The sequence below is a fragment of the Pelobates fuscus genome, chromosome 9 (assembly GCF_036172605.1).
Source record: "Pelobates fuscus isolate aPelFus1 chromosome 9, aPelFus1.pri, whole genome shotgun sequence".
Classification (NCBI taxonomy): domain Eukaryota; kingdom Metazoa; phylum Chordata; class Amphibia; order Anura; family Pelobatidae; genus Pelobates; species Pelobates fuscus.
The window spans coordinates 153,231,650-153,252,749 of record NC_086325.1 but is presented as its reverse complement, the minus strand read 5'-3'; the positions used below and the strand labels follow the sequence as shown (position 1 = coordinate 153,252,749).

The 21,100-nt window shown below is 41.1% G+C and overlaps 1 protein-coding gene across 1 annotated transcript in view; it reads right to left on the bottom strand.

Annotated features, from left to right (window-relative positions):
* LOC134573698 (histo-blood group ABO system transferase 2-like) overlaps positions 1 to 21,100 on the bottom strand; it is a 58,421-nt gene that overhangs the window by 17,633 nt on the left and 19,688 nt on the right. The window lies entirely within an intron of this gene.

Below are 21,100 nucleotides of genomic sequence, written 5' to 3'. Positions count from 1 at the left end.
AAATGTATAATTGTGGTATTGGTGTAAAATGGTTTGAATAATTAGAATTGGTAACACGAGCGATATGTCACGAAATAGCGGCAACCGCAAGTGGCTAAGTAATATCATAGACTGATATAAGTAACAGAAGGACAGAGATAAATCATATGGTTGATGATTAGTTGGGAGAAGGATATAAACTACATAGATGCAGTCGGTAGAAATACCGCGGTAGTCGCGAGGTGAAAGGGTGTATGTGAAATTTAGTACAGTATTACTGTAGTACAGTAAATATATACAAAACCTTTTTTTTAAAAGGTTTGTACTAGTGATGTCCCGAACGGTTCGCTGGCGAATAGTTCCTGGCGAACATAGTTTGTTCGCGTTCGCCACGGACTCATCATTGAGTAAACTTTGACCCTGTACCTCACAGTCAGCAGACACATTCCAGCCAATCAGCAGCAGACCCTCCCTCACAGACCCTCCCACCTTCTAGACAGCATACAATTTAGATTAATTCTGAAGCTGCATTCTTTTTTTTGTATTATTTTTTGTATTATTATTATTTTTTAGACAGAAGTGTGTTATATTTGAGCATGCTAGGCTGAACGTGCGTATATCATGGCTAGTTGCACTGAGGGTATGAGTATATAGCAGTACATTGTTGTGAAAGATGGCTGTCATGTTTAGGGTGTAGCTTGCACATTATCAACTGTGTATTTATATCATCAGCTCCACCACTAGTTATAAATCAAGTGTGAGTCGCCCCATGAGATGAGACTAGTGAATAACATAATACATGAACGGTTAAGGTAAAGGCAAGTAAGGAACTACGACAATAAACTCTTTAGGCGGTGAAATAAGGACCTGTTTAAACGCTTGCTACTTTACGATTAGTTAATGTGCAGAGAGCAGTTCATGTATATATTAAGGAAGAACCCATGGAAATAAATGTGCAAATGATTGCTACTAAAAACTTGCAGAATAATTGTAATTGGTTAACTCAAGACAAGGTGCTGCAGCAACTAAAGAAAGCTAATATAAACAAAGCTCCAGGGCCTGACGGTAACCATCCACGTGTACTTAAGGAACTAAGTGTAGAAATAAGTGAACCTCTGTTTTTAATCTTTCAAGATTCTTTTCTTTCAGGAAGTGTTCCGGAGGATTGGAGGAAGGCAGATGTGGTTCCTATATTCAAAAAGGGTTCAAAATCCTTGCCTGGAAATTATAGACCTGTGAGCTTAACTTCTGTGGCTGGTAAAATATTTGAAAGGTTATTAAGGGATTATATTCAAGGATTCATTGAGAAGAACATGGTTATCAGCAAAAATCAGCACGGTTTTATGAAGCACAGGTCGTGTCAAACTAACTTGATTGCATTCTACGAAGAAGTAAGTAGAAGTATAGATCAGGTTGTTGCAGTGGATGTGATCTATTTGGACTTTGCCAAGGCATTTGATACAGTTCCACACAGAAGATTAGTGTTCAAACTCAAGGAAATCGGTCTAGATGAAAATGCTTGTTCTTGGGTAGAACATTGGCTTAAAAAAAGAGTACAAAGAGTTGTTGTTAATGGTAAATTTTCAAGCTGGACAGAGGTAGCAAGTGGTGTCCCTCAGGGGTCTGTTCTGGGACCCCTTCTATTTAACATGTTTATAAATGATCTTGAAGACAGCATTGAAAGTCATGTTTCAGTGTTTGCAGATGACACAAAACTTAGTAAAATAATACAATGAGAGCAAGATATTACTTTGCTGCAGAAGGATTTAGATAGACTGGAGGACTGGGCACTCAAATGGCAGATTAAATTTAATGTTGAAAAATGCAAAGTTATGCACTTCGGCGTAAAGAATACACAAGCAACGTATACCCTTAATGGAAGCGAATTAGGGATAACAACACACGAAAAGGACTTGGGAATTGTTATAGACAACAAACTATGCAACAATGTGCAATGTCAATCAGCAGTGGCCAAGGCCAGTAGGGTATTGTCATGCATGAAAAAGGGCATTCATTCTCGGGACGAGAATATCATTTTGCCTCTTTATAAATCACTGGTAAGACCACACATTGAATATGCTGTGCAATTTTGGGCACCTGTTCTAAAGAAGGATATTATGGCCCTAGAAAAAGTGCAGAGGCGGGCTACAAAATTAATAAAAGGAATGGAACATATCAGCTATGAAGAAAGGTTAACAAACTTAAACCTATGTAGTTTAGAAAAACGTCACCTGAGAGGGGATATGATAACATTATACAAATGTATCCGAGGCCAATACAAACCATTGTGTGGAAATCTATTCACAAACCGGACTATACATAGGACACGAGGTCATGCGTTTAGACTAGAAGAAAGAAGATTTCGTCTAAGGCAAAGGAAAGGTTTTTTTACTGTAAGAACAATCAGGATGTGGAATTCTCTGCCTGAAGAAGTGGTTTTATCAGAGTCCATACAGATGTTCAAACAGCTACTACAGCTAACAGCTAATACTTGCAAAAACAGAATATTCAAGGATATAATCTTTCAATGTAGATTGAAGGATAAATCTGACTGCCATTCTGGGGTCAAGAAGGAATTTTTTTCCTAGCTTGTTGCAAAATTGGAAGTGCTTCAAACTGGGTTTTTTTGCCTTCTTTTGGATCAACAGCAAACACCATATGTGAGGAAGGCTGAACTTGATGGACGCAAGTCTCTTTTCAGCTAGGTAACTATGTAACTATGTGATCAAAGGCATGGTGTGGAGGATCGGCTATAGTGGGACATGCTTGGCAGGCTGCTGTTTACTGCTTGTGCTCATCCGATCCCTTCTGGGCGCCAGGTGCAGACCCTGGGAGTTCCTGATACCTGGAACAACAAAGGCAAGTCTCTGGCTGAGTGCCGGGTTCGCGGCTTGAGGTGGTGGAAGTTTGTTTTGTCGGGTGGTCGGATCTGTCCCGGGGGTGCTTCACGTCCGGTGCAGGATTGTGGTGGCTTAAGGTGGAGGCGAGTGCTTGACGTCGGGCAGGCTCTGCATTTCTGTTTGTGCCTCCGGTCCCGTCTTCGATGCCTTTTGCGTTGGTGGATTTTAATGGGGACTGCTTCGCTTAGCTGTGGTGGAGCTTGTTGGGGCTGTAGTGGAGCTTGTTGGGGCTTCCTGCTTGTTATTTGCTTCCAAAATTGATTAAAGAGTCTGTCCAGCTTAGACTCAATATCCTGCCATGCTTTGCTGGTACCAGGAGGACACGCAGCTGCCGCCATATTGGGAGAGTCGCAGATGAGTATGTCAGCCTGGGCGGCTGTGCTCTGTGTGTCCATTAGCTCCAGACAGCCTCTCAGGGGTGGACCAGGATAACCCCCACCGGTCCGAGGGGGGGGGGTTACGGAGCTCCACTACAGTCCTGAAGGACTCATCTGATCTCTGCTCTAAGGACAGCACCCCAAAAAGCCATTTTTAGGGCTAGAACATCAGTCTGCTTTTTTTTTTCCTGTGTAATCTAATTGCAGTTGCTTGCCTGCCAGCGTGTGTGTCAGGCTCACAGCATATACTGTGCCCACTTGCCCAGTGCCACCACTCATATCTGGTGTCACAATAGCTTGCATTTAAAAAAAAACAAAAGCTTTTTTGACTGTAGTATAATAGCAGTCAGTTTCCTTCACACGTGTGCGTTTCAGGGCCTGCCAGGGCACAGTGTCACACCAGTGCAACTCATATCTGGTGTAACAATAGTGTGCATTAAAAAAAAAAAAAAAGAAATTTGACTGTGAAATAATAGCAGTCAGTTTCCTTCACACATGTGCGTTTCAGGGCCTGCCAGGGCACAGTGTCACACCAGTGCAACTCATATCTGGTGTAACAGTAGTGTACATTAAAAAAAAATACAGGGGGCTTGTTGTCACCTTTCGGGGACCCTTGGTGTTGTACGTGGCTGGGTGGAGGAAGAGACCTTCAATTACATCAGTGAGGACAAGGAACGGGACATGGCTAGCTTGGTATCCAACCCAGGGGCGTATTAGCCGCGAGGCAAACAAGGCATTTGCCTTGGGCGGCATTGTCCAGGGGGCGGCAAAAAACGCCGCCCCCAAATGCCCAGGGCAAATGCCTTGATAGCCTTGCGGCTAACTGACAAGCCCTCTGGGCGGGAGATCTGCTGGGCGGCACTGGCGGGCGGCTGGGTTGGCGTCATATTCCGGCTCCCAGCCTCACTCTGCGGCGCGCGAGGGAGCTGAGCAGACAGCTCAGAGGAAGTGCTCCCTCGCCAGCCACCCGCCAGCGCCGCCCAGCAGCCACTGGACCACCAGGAAGAGAGGGAACCCCCCCAGCATTCCCAAAGGTGTGTCTGTTAGTGTGTGTGTGTGTATGTCTGTTAGTGTGTGTGTGTGTGTATGTCTGTTAGTGTGTGTCTGTTATTGTGTCTGTGTATGTCTGTTAGTGTGTGTGTATGTCTGTTAGTGTGTATGTCTGTTAGTGTGTCTGTGTATGTCTGTTAGTGTGTGTCTGTGTGTCTGTTAGTGTGTGTATGTCTGTTAGTGTGTGTCTGTTAGTGTGTGTGTGTATGTCTGTTAGTGTGTGTGTGTGTGTGTATGTCTGTTAGTGTGTGTCTGTTATTGTGTCTGTGTATGTCTGTTAGTGTGTGTGTATGTCTGTTAGTGTGTCTGTGTATGTCTGTTAGTGTGTGTCTGTGTGTCTGTTAGTGTGTGTGTGTGTCTGTATGTCTGTTAGTGTGTGTGTGTGTGTGTGTGTGTGTCTGTATGTCTTAGTGTGTGTCTGACTGTGTGTGTGTGTCTGTTAGTGTGAGTGTGTGTATCTGCTAGTGAGTGTCTGTTAGTGAGTGTGTCTGTTAGTGTGTGTGTGTTTCTGTTAGCTAGTGTATGCGTATCTGTCAGTGAATGTGTGTGTGTGTATTTAGAAGGCGGGGCGAGGGAAGGGATGGGTGGGGGTGGCGCGGGAGGGGGGCGTCTGAGTGTTGTCCTGCCTAGGGCAGCACAAAACCAGGATACACCACTGATCCAACCTTGTGCAAATGGGGAGTTTGCGGTTGTGCAAATGGACTGTTTGCGGTTGTTTGCGGTGCGTTAAACGGGGAGTTTGGTCTGTCACTGTGAAGCGGGCGTAACACTACCTGATCGATACAACATCATACCGGATGTTTTAAAGCACGTGATTCCAAACAATTTAGGAATGTTAGGTGATTTATGCCCTTTATGGATTAAAACCAGACTCTGCATCAACTATGTAATTTTCCATGGGAGTTTTGCCATGGATCCCCCTCCGGCATGCCACAGTCCAGGTGTTAGTCCCCTTGAAACAACTTTTCCATCACTATTGTGGCCAGAAAGAGTCCCTGTGGGTTTTAAAATGTGCCTGCCTATTGAAGTCTATGGCGGTTTGCCCGGTTCGCCCGTTCGCGAACATTTGCGGAAGTTTGCGTTCGCCGTTCGCAAACGGAAAATTTTATGGTCGCGACATCACTAGTTTGTACAAATACAGTGATTGGTCAGAAAAGCTGTCATTATACTCCCTGGCTTGAGAGTGCCCCCATAAGCCAGTTTTTAAGACTAAAAAGAAATTGCGCTATACCAGAAGATTTTGATGAACAAACCACCATTTAGAAAAATACGCTTTTAGAAAAAAATTATTCGGAAGATAAGTTAAATTCTATAATCACGAAAGTAAAATCCAATGATAGAAATAGTCTTCTCACATATAGAGATAAAAGTACCAAAAAGAAAAAGACCAACCCATCCATTCCAATTATATTCGACTATAATAACAAAAATAGAGATATCAAAAAAATAATATAAAAACATTGGCATATCCTATTACAAGATTATCTTAAAGAAGATCATCCCTATAAATTTGAATATTATCTTTAGAGGTGCCCCCATTTTTAAATCCCTTCTCACCAAAAACTATACAAAAAAACAAGACAATCAAACCCTCTACCCTATCTCATGTTACCCTATCTAATGTTAAAGGCTTCTTTAAATGCCGAAAATGCATTGTTTGTAAAACTACACAAGGGTCACTTCCAACCAAAACCACTCAATTTAGATCAAATGTTACTAACAAAACATACAATATAAAGGACTTCATCTACTGTATCAAAAAAATGAAGTCTACTTATTTGACTGCCCTTGTGGCCTCCAATATGTGGGCATAACATCTAGAAGCCTAAAAATAAGAATATCCAAACACTGTAAAAATGGATACGAGAACCATACGGTCTCAAAAACATTGTTTAACATTTCATTAAAAAAATCCATGTGCTTTAAAATTTACAGCTATCCACATATGTGCAATCCCATGGAGAGGAGGAGATATAAAAAAGATTTTAGGTAGAACCGAAATTGAATGGGTTTTTAATTTAAAAACATTATTACCAAAAGACTTGAATTCTGATTTTGATCTTTTACATTTTTTATAACTTATATATGTGCTAACCTTCATTATTCTATACACTATTTTAAATGCAGAGTATATGTGTTTTTATAAGTTTATATTATTCTGTGTACAAATTGAGGTCTTAATAGTTCTGTCCCTTTATTTATTTTTATGGAGTTCTGTTTTATTACCATATCTGTTTCACATCATTTGCCTCTTTATTTTCCTTTAATTTAGGCTTAGATAGCCTTTTCTATCACTATCATAGAGAACCTTTGCACCTTACCCAAAATGGCCTCCCCTTTCCCATCACGTCCTGTAACTCGGACGTGATTTCGTCTAAAGGGACTAGATTTCCCATACACCCTTTCACCTCATGGCTACTGCGGTATTTCTGCCGATCGCATCTATATTGTTTATATTCTTCTCCAAACTAATCATCAGCCATATGATTTATCTCTGTCCTTCTGTTACTTATATCAGTCTATGATATTACTCAGCCACTTGCGGTTGCCGCAATTTCGCGACATACCGCTCATATTACCAATTCTAATTATTTTATACCAATACCACAATTATACATTTAGTATTTATCACCAAAATGTTTTCATTTACTTTTAAATTTAAAACAAAATATTGTTTTAACTAATTATACGTACTGTACCAAGCAAAGTCATGTGATCACGGTCACATGACGATGATGTCATTTTGGTGCTAAAATTAAAATGTATGTCATTCAGCTACCTATATATAAATGTATACTGCAAAGTATTTGTTTTTACACTTGATAAAACCTATTAGGGCGAAACACGTTGTGTTTTTATCTATTGTTTAATAAAAGTATTTGTTTTGGACTGCCTATATATCTTGGTTAGTCTCTCTACTTTTATTTTATATATTTTTATATTCACTTTTACCTGGCACAACCTACAATCTGAAGTTCCAGTACCATCACCTAAAGAATCCTAGGTGGGGATTATTTCACCCAGGCCTGGTACATAGAGCGGTTTGTCTGCTCTGAAAATTGTAAGTACATTTCTTATTATATCGTGCACTTTTACTTATAAAGAGCACTATGGGCCTTCTCTTGTGATTTTATTTCATGTGATCTACTCTGCAAAGGCTGTCAAATGAATTTCCCATATGTGGAGAGTTTAAATACCACTGTACGCTGTTTTACCTGGAGCTGGTTATCGTCAAAGGAATATTACACATGTGGGGAGTTTAAATATCATTGTATGCTGTTTTACCTGTAGCTGGTTATAGCTCTCATAAATGTGAGTTGGCACTTTTTAACCTTAGTGTTGTTTGTGGCCACACTCCTATACGTTATTGCACCACTGTTTTTTTCTTTTTCGTATAATGCTGAGGATTTGACTCAAGACGTTTTATAAATTCATGAATAAATACATTTGATACCAAGAGACTTTGTTTGCTTGCTTTTGGTACCTTTTTGGTATTTTTCGGTTTTATTTGGTGCACCCTGTACACGCTGTTTTGTGTCTTCTCAGTTCTTTGAAGGTTTTGAGGGTTACCCTTCCCCCCAGGTGTGCAGCCTTGTTCCTTACTGTGATCAGTTCTGTAGCGCTGTTCCATCCCACTTTCCTTTTTGTTTCAAACATAAGATTTGCCAATTTCTATTTTTGTAAATTGCTATTTGCCAGATTGGCTATGTTGCCTTTGAGACGGAATGGCAGCCCAGAAATGAAAATTAACCCTACCTTGACATACAATTTGAAAAAGTAGACAACCCAGGGTATTTAAAATGGGGTATGTCCAGTGTTTTATAGCAGCCACTTAGTCACAAACACTGGCCAAAGTTAGCATTTATATTTGCTTGTGTGTGAAAAATGCAAACAAGAATATGAACGCTAACTTTGGCCAGTGTTTGTGCCTAAGTGGCTACTAGAAAATACTGGACATATACCCTATTTGCAATACCTTGGGTTGTCTACTTTTGCAAATGGTATGCCATCAGACGGTAATTCTTATTCCTGGGCTACCATACGGTCTCAAAGGCACCATAACCAATTTGGCAAATTTCAATGAAAAAAATGAAATAGGCAAGCCTTATATTTGACCCTGTAACTTTCAAAAACACTATAAAACCAGTACACGGGGGTAGTGTTATACTTAGGAGACTTCGCTAAACACAAATATGAGTGTTTCAAAACAGTAAAACGTATCACAACGATGATATCCCCAGTGAAAGAGCAGTTTTTGTTTAAAAAATGCAAAATACTAATAAAAACACTAACTCCAGCGTTCGTGACTAAGTGGCTACTACAAAAGACTGGACATATTGCGTTTTGAATACCCTGGGTTGTCTAAATTTGCAAATGGTTTACAATCTTGGGGGTAATTCTTATTCCAGGGCTAACATGTGGTCTCAAAGGAATAGCGTTCATATTAGTTTTTTTGCATTTTTCTCACACAAACAAATATAAATGCTAAGTTTGGCCAGTGTTTGTGACTAAGTGGCTGCTACATAAGACTGGACATACCCCATTTTGAATACCCTTGGCTACCTTCTTTTTCAAATGGTATGTCATGGTGGGGTTAATTTTAATTTCTGGGCTGCCATACCATTCCAAAGGCAACAATCTGGCAAATAGCAATTTTCAAAAATAGAAATTGGCAAATCTTATTTTTGACCCTCTAACTTTCCAAAATCACCATAAAACCTATACTTGAGGGGTACTGTTGTACGTGTGAGACATTACAAAAATAATTTTTATTTTAGAGCAGTAAAATGAATTATACTGATAAGATCATCGGTGAAATGGCAGTTTATGTGTAAAAAATGCAAAAAACAAATAGAAATGCAAATTTTGGCCAAGGTTTGTAACTAAGTTGCTACTAAAAAATAGTGGACATACCACATTTTGAATACCGTGCGTTGTCCACTTTAAAAAAAAAAATGGTTTGATGAGGTAAATTACATTGGCCAGCTTCAAAAATGTCCCAAATAGGACATGGGTGCAAATTACATGGGGACCAGCTGTGAAAATTCCAAGTTGGAAAACTGAAATGCGCACCCTCCAAATAAGGTCTTTTAGCCCCCAGAGAAACCGACATACCTATACATGGGTGCAGGGCCGGACTGGGGAAAAAATTCGTCCCAGGCATTTTTTATTCACAGCGGCCCACTGAAAAGGAGGCGGGGCCAGATAGGGTGTGTTTTCTCATCCCCAATGACAAGCACGCCCCATCTCAAAGTGAGCATGTTGGTTCAATGCTCTTCCAGGGCATGTGCGTATAGGAGATCTAGTGAGTGTGTGTGTGAGTGGTGCAGCGTGTTTGGGGGCTGCTGTGTGTGTGAGGGGTGTAGTGTGCATTTGTGAGGAGTATAGTGTGTGTGGGAAGGTCCTGTGTGTGTGGGAGGGTGCTGTGTGTGTGGGGGGGGGGTGCAGTATGTGTGTGTGAGGGTGCAGTTTGTGTGTGTGAGGGCGCTGTGTGTGTGGGTGCTGTGTGTGGGTGCTATGTGGGCGTGCTATGTGTTAGGGTGATGTGTGAGTGTTAGGGTGCTGTGTGAGTGTTAGGGTGCTGTGTGAGTGTTAGGATGCTGTGTGAGTGTTAGGGTGCTGTGTGAGTGTTAGGGTGCTGTGTGAGTGTTAGGGTGCTGTGTGAGTTAGGGTGCTGTGTGAGAGTTATGGTGCTGCGTGAGTGTTTGGATGCTGTGTGAGTGTTAGGGTGCTGTGTGAGTTAGGGTGCTGTGTGAGTTAGGGTGCTGCGTGAGTGTTAGGATGCTGTGTGAGTGTTAGGGTGCTGTGTAAGTTAGGGTGCTGTGTGAGAGTTAGGGTGCTGCGTGAGTGTTAGGATGCTGTGTGAGTGTTAGGGTGCTGTGTTAGTTAGGGTGCTGTGTGAGCTAGGGTGCTGTGCGAGTGTTAGGGTGCTGGGTGAGGGTGATGTGTGTGTTTGCAAGGATTGTGTATTGGGGGAGGCAGGTAAATGCCAATATTGATGTCTTTTTTATTTTTTTATTTTTATTATAAAAATAAATAGATGATATCCCCCCCCTTTCCCTTCTTACCTGTAGCCTTGAATGGGGGGTGGGGGGGGAGGTGGGCTGCTGACATCCATCCCTGGTGGTCCTTGTGGTAAGTGAACTCTAGCCTCACTGTCACGAGACCTGACCGGTTGCCATGGCAACAGCCCGGATCGAGCAAGAGAAACCCGGCGCAGCTGCAAGTTAGAGCTCCGCCGGTTCCTCTCTCCAGGCTGGCTGTCTCCCTCCCTCTCTCCCCGCCGGCTGCATGTGCGCCGGTGAGGGAGATCTTTGATCTCCCTCACTGGCCCTTCATGCAACACAGCGGGGCCGCCGCTCGGATAGCGCCGGCCCTGCATAGACCAGCTGGATCTCCCCGGCCTCGGCCCGTGGCCATCGCGGCCCACTGGGCATTTGCCCGGTTTGCCCGATGGCCAGTCCGGGCCTGCATGGGTGGTATCACTGTACTCAGGAGATGTTGCTGATCACATATTGGGGTGTTCTTTGTCAGTAACACATAACAGGAACTGAGAATACATGCCTAAAGTACAATGTGAGAGAGAAATAACACAAAAAAATTACTATCCAAAGGTTTGGGAAAGACTGGTGGTAGAATAAGTGCACGGAAAGTGTTATAATACCATCATTTGAAATACCCTAGCGTGTCTACATTTAAAAAATATATGGTTTTATGGGGGTAAATTACATTGGCCGGCTTAAAAAATGTACCAAATAGGACATAGGTGCATGATGACATGAGTGGTATCACTGTACTCAGGAGATGTTGCTGAACAAATATTAGGGGTGTTCTTCGGCAGTAACCCTTAAAGTTCTCAGTACATGTATTCTTAAATTGCTATGTGTGTAAAAAAAAATCACCATAATTTTTTTTTTTATTTGGCATAGATTGGTGATAAAATGGTTGCATGAAAAGAGCATGAATTGAATCAAAATACCCAAAGTTTAATACCTTGGGATGTCTTCGTTTAAAAATTATATACACTGATTTTTTTTGCATGTGTGGTTTGAAATCAACACACTGCTAACTATGCATCAAGTGATTCTCTTTAAAAACAGTTGCGAGGGGGCGGAGCCTGACCACTGAGCCGTGCAGACGTGTCTGACATGAGCTCCTGCCTGGCGGGCAGATTTCGGGACATAAGCGGCAGTTTTAAAGCCCAAAGACGCCTGAGGGTGCACCACCCATGTAGGGAGTGCCCCACTGCACCTAACGATACCATCCCGAGGCCCGTCAGGACCAGGAAAGCAGAGATCCAAATGCGGCCTACTGGGGCTGAAGCCGGGGGGAGACGGCCGCTCTCCTCGGCGCAAGAGCCCTCGAGCAAAATCGACTCAGCCTTCCCCTCCCCCCTCTGGACCGGTGGGGGTCATCCCGGTCCCCACTGGACATACCGACCAGACTGGAAAGCAGGGACGCCAGCTACAAGAAACGCGGTAACGCCAGGCACATGGGGCACAGCCAAAATGGCCGCTCGGCACAAACCAAGAGGGCGGAAAACCCACACCCAGCCACCCATGTCCCCGCTGGAGCTCTTCGATCGGCTCTGCGCGAGCTTCAGGGATGCTCTGCAGAGCAGTGGAGCAACCCCCCACCAAGCGAACACCATGGTGGCCTCGTGGATAAGACCGGCAACGAGACGTAGCCACTACGTGCAAATACCACGAGCCTCCAGGAAGGCCATCCGGCAACGCAGACTCCAGCGGGCCTTGAGGCGGGAAAGGGTGCCATACCTCTGGGGAGCACGCTACAATCCACAAGCAAGCGACACCAGGATCTTTAAACAACCCAAGCACACGAGTATTCCCATCGACCAAAACCCCGGCACCCAACGCAGCAAGCTTCAAACCCTCCCGGCCAACGCCGCAACACAGAAGGCAGAAAGGATACACACCCCGCACAGCAACACCGGAGCAGACCTCCACAGCAGAGATGTCCAGTTTAGGGGCTATGGCGGAGAACGGAGCTCTGACACCGCTGCCAACATGACCTCCTGCTTCCCGCGAGACGGCTGGATACTCCATACTGCCGAACAGAACCTTGCTGCCAGGCGACAGGCCTCGAGAACTGGCGTGGGTTAAGGGCCGGGAGTGGACTAGCTACATGTGTCTCACGCCTGCTGTATCCTTCATTGAGACGCCTGTTGCATTTTATCTACATGGCTGACATGCCTAACGCTGAACTGCCACGGACTCACTAACCTGCAGATAAGCAAAGTTATAAGTGATAACATACTGACAAATGCTTTATGCACACTTTAACCCACGCTGTAATTGCCTTATGACAGTCACACACAACACTCAGAATGTATGATACCATAACTGTGTTACTAGCCTGCATTTCTCATGCACCCTAGCCTACACACTAACAACATATCGCTACACTACAGCCTGCTCATACGAGGTCCACACATACCATAGTCCTGAAACAAGAAACCATTATCCTTGTTGTTGTTATTGTTTTTTGTAGCTTTACTCTTGAGTTATTTTAATGGTTTCCACGACAAACAAAATGAGAAGTATTATGTCCTCTGCTTTCACATGTTTGTCTAACCATTGTCATGCCTGAAGGAATATGTTCATAGATAGCATGCTTAGCCTGAATAACATTACTCTTCTTACTAGAAGACACTCACCGGTATGCACACAACATCTTGAAACCCCAACACAGCTCCTTATGTTACACAATATATTGATGTCTACGCTAATAGAAGAACTGCACGCTACTCATCTAACTATTAACTTAACCTACACTACATACACTGAAACTAAACACTACAAACACTAAATTACAAACTTATTTCAATCTTTACCCTCATATTTTGTTCAGCATGTTTGCTGGTACGCCTGTTTGTAAACTGCTATAACTTATGTACTAAAAACAAAAAAAAGTGCAGCACACCATGATGACGTTAACAGATACATTGTTACTCTACCTCTGAAGCTATGTGATAATGCTGAAATGTAAATTTAACACTGCACTCAAAAATAAAGAATTAAAAAAAAAAAAAAAATTATATACACTGCTCCGAAAAATAAAGAGAACACAAAAATAACACATCCTAGATCTGAATAAATTAAATGTTCTTCTGAAATACTTTGTTGTTTACATAGTTGAATGTGCTGACAACAAAATCACACAAAAATAAAAAAATGGAAATCAAATTTTTCAACCCATGGAGGTCTGGATTTGGAGTCACACTCGAAATTAAAGTGGAAAAACACACCACAGGCTGATCCAACTTTGATGTAATGTCCTTAAAACAAGTCAAAATGAGGCTCAGTAGTGTGTGTGGTCTCCACGTGCCTGTATGACTTCCCTACAATGCCTGTGCATGCTCCTGATGAGGTGGTGGACGGTCTCATGAGGGATCTCCTCCCAGACCTGGACTAAAGCATCTGCCAACTCCTGGACAGTCTGTGGTGCAACGTGACGTTGGTGGATGGAGCAAGACATGATGTCCCAGATGTGCTCAATTGCATTCAGGTCTGGGGAATGGGCAGGCCAGTCCATAGCATCAATGCCTTCGTCTTGCAGGAACTGCTGACACACTGCAGCTACATGAGTCTAGCATTGTCTTGCATTAGAAGGAACCCAGGGCCAACCACACCAGCATATGGTCTCACAAGGGGTCTGAGGATCTCATCTCGGTACCTAATGGCAGTCAGGCTACCTCTGGCGAGCACATGGAGGGCTGTGCGGACCCCCAAAGAAATGCCACCCCACACCATTAATGACCCACTGCCAAACCGGTCATGCTGGAGGATGTTGCATACAGCAGAACGTTCTCCACGGCGTCTCCAGACTCTGTCACATCTGTCACATGTGCTCAGTGTGAACCTGCTTTTATCTGTGAAGAGCACGGGGCACCAGTGGCGATTTTGCCAATCTTGGTGTTCTCTGCCAAATGCCAAACGTCCTGCACGGTGTTGGGCTGTAAGCACAAACCCCACCTGTGGACGTCGGGCCCTCATACCACCATCATGGAGTCTGTTTCTGACCGTTCAAGCAGACACATGCACATTTGTGGCCTGCTGGAGGTCATTTTGCAGTTCTCTGGCAGTGCTCCTCCTGTTCCTCCTTGCACAAAGGCGGAGGTAGCGGTCCTGCTGCTGGGTTTTTGCCCTCCTACGGCCTCCTCCACGTCTCCTGATGTACTGGCCTGTCTCCTGGTAGCGCCTCCATGCTCTGGACACTACGCTGACAGACACAGCAAACCTTCTTGCCACAGCTCGCATTGATGTGCCATCCTGGATGAGCTGCACTACCTGAGCCAGTAGACTCCGTCTCATGCTACCACTAGAGTGAAAGCACCGCCAGCATTCAAAAGTGACCAAAACATCAGCCAGGAAGCATAGGAACTGAGAAGTGGTCTATGTTCACCACCTGCAGAACCACCCCTTTATTGGGGGTGTCTTGCTAATTGCCTATAATTTCCACCTGTTGTCTTTCCCATTTGCACAACAGCATGTGAAATTGATTGGCACTCAGTGTTGCTTCCTAAGTGGACAGTTTGATTTCACAGAAGTGTGATTGAATGGAGTTACATTGTGTTGTTTAAGTGTTCCTTTTATTGTTTTGAGCAGTGTACATGTGAAGGGTTATTCAGGGATTCCTGACAGACATCAGTGTTAGAATGTAACTTGCGATGATTTTGAAAAAAAATGGTTTGGAAATAGCAAAGTACTACTTGTACTTACTGCCCTATAACTTGCAAAAAAAGCTAAGAACATGATAACATTGGGTATTTCTAAGATCAGGACAACATTTTTGGCGGTTGTAGATGTGCAATGGATTTTGGGGGTCAAAGTTTGAAAAAGTGTGTTTTTTATTTATAAAAAAAAATGTATAGTAAATTATATGATATAATGAAAATAATGGTATCTTTAGAAAGACCATTTAATGGCAAGAAAAACGGTATATAATATCTGTGGGTAAAGTTAATGAGTAAAAGGAAAATTACAGGTAAACACAAACACTGCAGAAATGTAAAAACAGCCCTGGTCCAAAACGGTAAGAAAATTGAAAAACTGTATGGTCACTAAGGGGCTAAAAACATTTTTTAGAATTTGAACATGTTTATCCTGATTGGAGAGTAGTTCATACAGAAAAAATGGATAAATGGATTGAGCGCCAATATGGACCTGGTGTGTTTTGTTTAAATTTACATATGGATAAAAATATAAAAGACATGAATAAAAAAGTTGAACGGTCAATATTTTGAATTAATTAATTAATTTCTGAAGCTATCAACATGTTTCGTATTATATTGTATGTAAATAATTTAGAAAAAAATTGATAGAATATTTGAAAAGAAGACTATTGCTCGTGTATCAATATAAATACAGTATAATTGCAGAATAAATAAATTATTACATTAATAAAGTAATTATATGCTATATAAAAAATATAAATGAACAAATTGTAATAATAAAAAATAGGCAGTTTTCAATTGAGATGGTATGAAAAGTAAGCAATATAATATTAGATAATCTCTATACCCTAACGGGCATTAAACACATATAACATAATAGGATGAATCTAAGAATATACTTTTTTGTTTGTTTATACAGTATTGTGTTTTCTAAATATAAAGTGATGTCATTTAAAATGAGAACTCAAATACAGTTGATTACATTGTATTTTGAAAGATTGTGTCTGTATGTATGTCAGAATGTCTGTATGTATGTCAGTATGTCTGTGTGTATGTTAGAATGTCTGTGTGTATGTTAGAATGGCTGTGTGTATGTCAGTATGTCTGTGTGTATGTCAGAATGTCTGTATGTATGTCAGAATGTCTGTGTGTATGTCAGTATGTCTGTATGTATGTCAGAATGTCTGTATGTATGTCAGCATGTCTGTATGTATGTCAGAATGTCTGTGTGTATGTCAGAATGTATGTATGTCTGTATGTATGTCAGAATGTCTGTGTGTATGTCAGTATGTCTGTATGTATGTCAGAATGTCTGTATGTATGTCAGCATGTCTGTATGTATGTCAGAATGTCTGTGTGTATGTCAGAATGTATGTATGTCTGTATGTATGTCAGAATGTCTGTATGTATGTCAGTATGTCTGTGTGTATGTCAGAATGTCTGTGTGTATGTCAGAATGTCTGTATGTCTGTATGTATGTCAGAATGTCTGTATGTATGTCAGAATATATGTATGTCTGTATGTATGTCAGAATGTCTGTATGTATGTCAGTATGTCTGTATGTATGTCAGTATGTCTGTGTGTATGTCAGAATGTCTGTGTGTATGTCAGTATGTCTGTATGTATGTCAGAATATCTGTATGTATGTCAGTATGTCTGTGTGTATGTCAGTATGTATGTCAGAATGTCTGTATGTATGTCAGAATGTCTGTATGTATGTCAGAATGTCTGTGTGTATGTCAGAATGTATGTATGTAGTATGCATGTCAGAATGTCTGTATGTATGTCGGTATGTATGTATGTACGTATGTATGTCAGTATGTCTATGTGTATGTCAGAATGTCTGTGTGTATGTCAGTATGTCTGTATGTATGTCAGAATACCTGTATGTATGTCAGTATGTCTGTGTGTATGTCAGAATGTATGTATGTCTGTATGTATGTCAGAATGTCTGTATGTATGTCAGTATGTCTGTGTGTATGTCAGAATGTCTGTGTGTATGTCAGAATGTCTGTATGTCTGTATGTATGTCAGAATGTATGTATGTATGTCAGAATGTATGTATGTTTGTATGTATGTCAGAATGTCTGTATGTATGTCAGTATGTCTGTATGTATGTCAGTATGTCTGTGTGTATGTCAGAATGTCTGTGTGTATGTCAGTATGTCTGTATGTATGTCAGAATATCTGTATGTATGTCAGTATGTCTGTGTGTATGTCAGTATGTCTGTACGTACGTCAGTATGTCTGTACGTACGTCAGTATGTCTGTGTGTATGTCAGTATGTCTGTGTGTATGTCAGTATATCTGTGTGTATGTCAGTATGTATGTAAGAATGTCTGTGTATGTCAGTATGTCTGTACGTATGTCAGTATGTATGTGTGTATGTTAGTATGTTAGTATGTCTGTATGTATGTCAGTATGTCTGTGTGTATGTTAGAATGTATGTGTGTATGTCAGAATGTCTGTGTGTATGTCAGAATGTATGTGTGTATGTCTGTGTGTATGTCAGAAAGTCTGTGTGTATGTATGTGTGTGTATGTCAGTATGTATGTCAGAATGTCTGTGTGTATGTCAGTATGTCTGTATGTATGTCAGAATGTCTGTATGTATGTCAGTATGTCTGTATGTATGTCAGAATGTATGTGTGTATGTCAGAATGTCTGTGTGTATGTCAGAATGTATGTATGTCTGTATGTATGTATGTCAGAATGTCTGTATGCATGTCAGTATGTCTGTATGTATGTCTGTATGTCTGTGTGTATGTCAGTATGTCTGTGTGTATGTCAGTATGCATGTCAGTATGTCTGTATGCATGTCAGAATGTCTGTATGTATGTCAGAATGTCTGTGTGTGTCAGAATGTATGTATGCAGTATGTATGTCAGAATGTCTGTATGTATGTCAGTATGTATGTATGTATGTACGTATGTAAGTCAGTATGTCTATGTGTATGTCAGAATGTCTGTGTGTATATCAGTATGTCTGTATGTATGTCAGAATACCTGTATGTATGTCAGTATGTCTGTGTGTATGTCAGAATGTCTGTATGTCTGTACGTATGTCAGAATGTCTGTATGTATGTCAGAATGTATGTATGTCTGTATGCATGTCAGAATGTCTGTATGTATGTCAGTATGTCTGTGTGTATGTCAGAATGTCTGTATGTCTGTATGTATGTCAGAATGTATGCATGTCTGTATGTATGTCAGAATGTCTGTATGTATGTCAGTATGTCTGTATGTATGCCAGTATGTCTGTGTGTATGTCAGAATGTATGTGTGTATGTCAGAATATCTGTATGTATGTCAGTATGTCTGTGTGTATGTCAGTATGTCTGTACGTATGTCAGTATGTCTGTGTGTATGTCAGTATGTATGTAAGAATGTCTGTGTATGTCAGTATGTCTGAACGTATGTCAGTATGTATGTGTGTATGTTAGTATGTCTGTATGTATGTCAGTATGTCTGTGTGTATGTTAGAATATATGTGTGCATGTCAGAATGTCTGTGTGTATGTCAGAATGTATGTGTGTATGTCTGTGTGTATGTCAGAAAGTCTGTGTGTATGTCAGAATGTCTGTGACTATGTATGTGTGTGTATGTCAGTATGTCTGTATGTATGTATATATGTATGTATGCCAGTATGAATTCATGTATGTCTGTTTGTATGTATGTAATGTCGGTGTATGTATGTGTAAGTCCTCATGCATGTGTGTCTGTATGTATGTTAGTATGTGTCTATCTGTCACTATGTATGCCTGTGTGTCTGTATATGTGTGTATGTCTCAGTATGTGTGTGTCAGTACATATGCCTGTATGCGTGTATTTCTGTTTCAGTATGTGTGTCTGTTAGTATGTATTTTTGTGTATGTGTGTGTCTGTGTCCTTTTGTATCAGTGTGTGTTTTTGTGTCTGTGTGTATTCCTGTGGGCGGGATTTGGAGGCGGACCCTGTGGGCAGGATTGAAGGCGGGCCCCAGGGGGCCCAGACCCTGAGCTGAGTTAGGGGCCCCAAAATTTCTGGTGGCGGCCCTGGTAGTGGGTGGCATAATATGATCACACAGCCACTGCTGTGATTCCCAGTGTTATTATGTAGCCGACAAAGTTACTGACAGTAATGATTTTGTGGTGGAATCCGCTACACTCATACAAATAGTATATTGTAGTATCAATAAATAATAGTACAAGGAATCATTTGTACCAAACTCCTTGTGATTGCACCAGTATACAATATCATTATGTTATCAGATGTTAAGTTACCGTTGAAGAAGTTTTGGTTCTTTTATTTGGTCTGCACTGAATACACTGTAACAACAGGTTTAAAAATAATTATATGAGATATAAAACAAACTGCCACATGACATCAGCAGCAAGCATTTAATGATATTGAAAAATAAACAGAAAGCAAATTAAATCAGAAAATTAGTTTCACCATATTTCTCAGTCAAAAAGTATGATCTTTAACTCTAGTAGAATTCACATAAACTGCAAATATTCCAATTATTGTGGCAGTTACCATTTTTCACATTTTGTAAATGATAATGTTGGCCAGCATTTCTGTTCCCTAGCTGGGAATGTCTGTTTTGGATGTCTACTTGGTTACCAGGATCCTCGTTGGCTGTATGCACTGATAATCCACAACGATAAAACCACTGGTAGGTGAAGTGAATGACTTTGATGATATCATTACAATGTCACATGTCAAGGAGTGGGATATCTTAGGCAGCAAGTGAACGGTCTGTTCTTAAATTTCATGTGTTGGAAGCAGCAAAAATGGGCAAGCGAAAAAAGATCTGAGCCATGTCAGTATGTATGTCAGTATGTCTGTGTGTATGTTAGAATGTCTGTGTGTATGTCAGAATGTCTGTATCATGTATGTCAGTATGTCTGTATGTATGTCAGAATATCTGTATGTATGTTAGTATGTCTGTGTGTATGTCCGTATGTCTGTGTGTCTGTGTGTATGTCAGTATGTATGTCAGAATGTCTGTATGTATGTCAGAATGTCTGTGTGTATGTCAGAATGTATGTATGTCTGTGTGTATGTCAGTATGTCTGTATGTATGACAGTATGTCTGTATGTCTGACAGAATACCTGTATGTATGTCAGTATGTCTGTGTGTATGTCAGAATGTCTGTATGTCTGTATGTATGTCAGAATGTCTGTATGTATGTCAGCATGTCTGTATGTATGTCAGAATGTCTGTGTGTATGTCAGAATGTATGTATGTCTGTATGTATGTCAGAATGTCTGTATGTATGTCAGAATGTCTGTGTGTATGTCAGAATGTATGTATGTCTGTGTGTATGTCAGTATGTCTGTATGTATGACAGTATGTCTGTATGTATGACAGAATGTCTGTATGTCTGTATGTATGTCAGAATGTCTGTATGTATGTCAGAATGTCTGTATGTATGTCAGAATGTCTGTGTGTATGTCAGAATGTATGTATGTCTGTATGTATGTCAGAATGTCTGTATGTATGTCAGTATGTCTCTATTTATGTCAGTATGTCTCTATTTATGTCAGTATGTCTCTATTTATGTCAGTATGTCTGTGTGTATGTCAGAATGTCTGTGTGTATGTCAGAATGTCTGTGTGTATGTCAGAATGTCTGTGTGTATGTCAGAATGTATGTGTGTATGTCAGTATGTCTGTATGTATATCAGAATATCTGTATGTATGTCAGTATGTCTGTGTGTATGTCAGTATGTCTGTACGTATGTCAGTATGTCTGTGTGTATGTCAGTATTGTTGTGTGTATGTCAGTATGTCTGTACGTATGTTATGTCAGTATGTCTGTGCATATGTCAGTATGTCTGCGTGTATGTCAGTATGTCTGTGTGTATGTCAGTATCTCTGTGTGTATGTCAGTATGTATGTAAGAATGTCTTTGTATGTCAGTATGTCTGTACGTATGTCAGTATGTCTGTGTGTATGTCAGAATGTCTGTACGTATGTCAGTATGTTTGTGTGTATGTTAGTATGTCTGTATGTATGTCAGAATGTCTGTGTGTATGTCAGAATGTCTGTGTATATGTCAGAATGTCTGTGTGTATGTCAGAATGTCTGTGTGTATGTCTGTGTGTATGTCAGA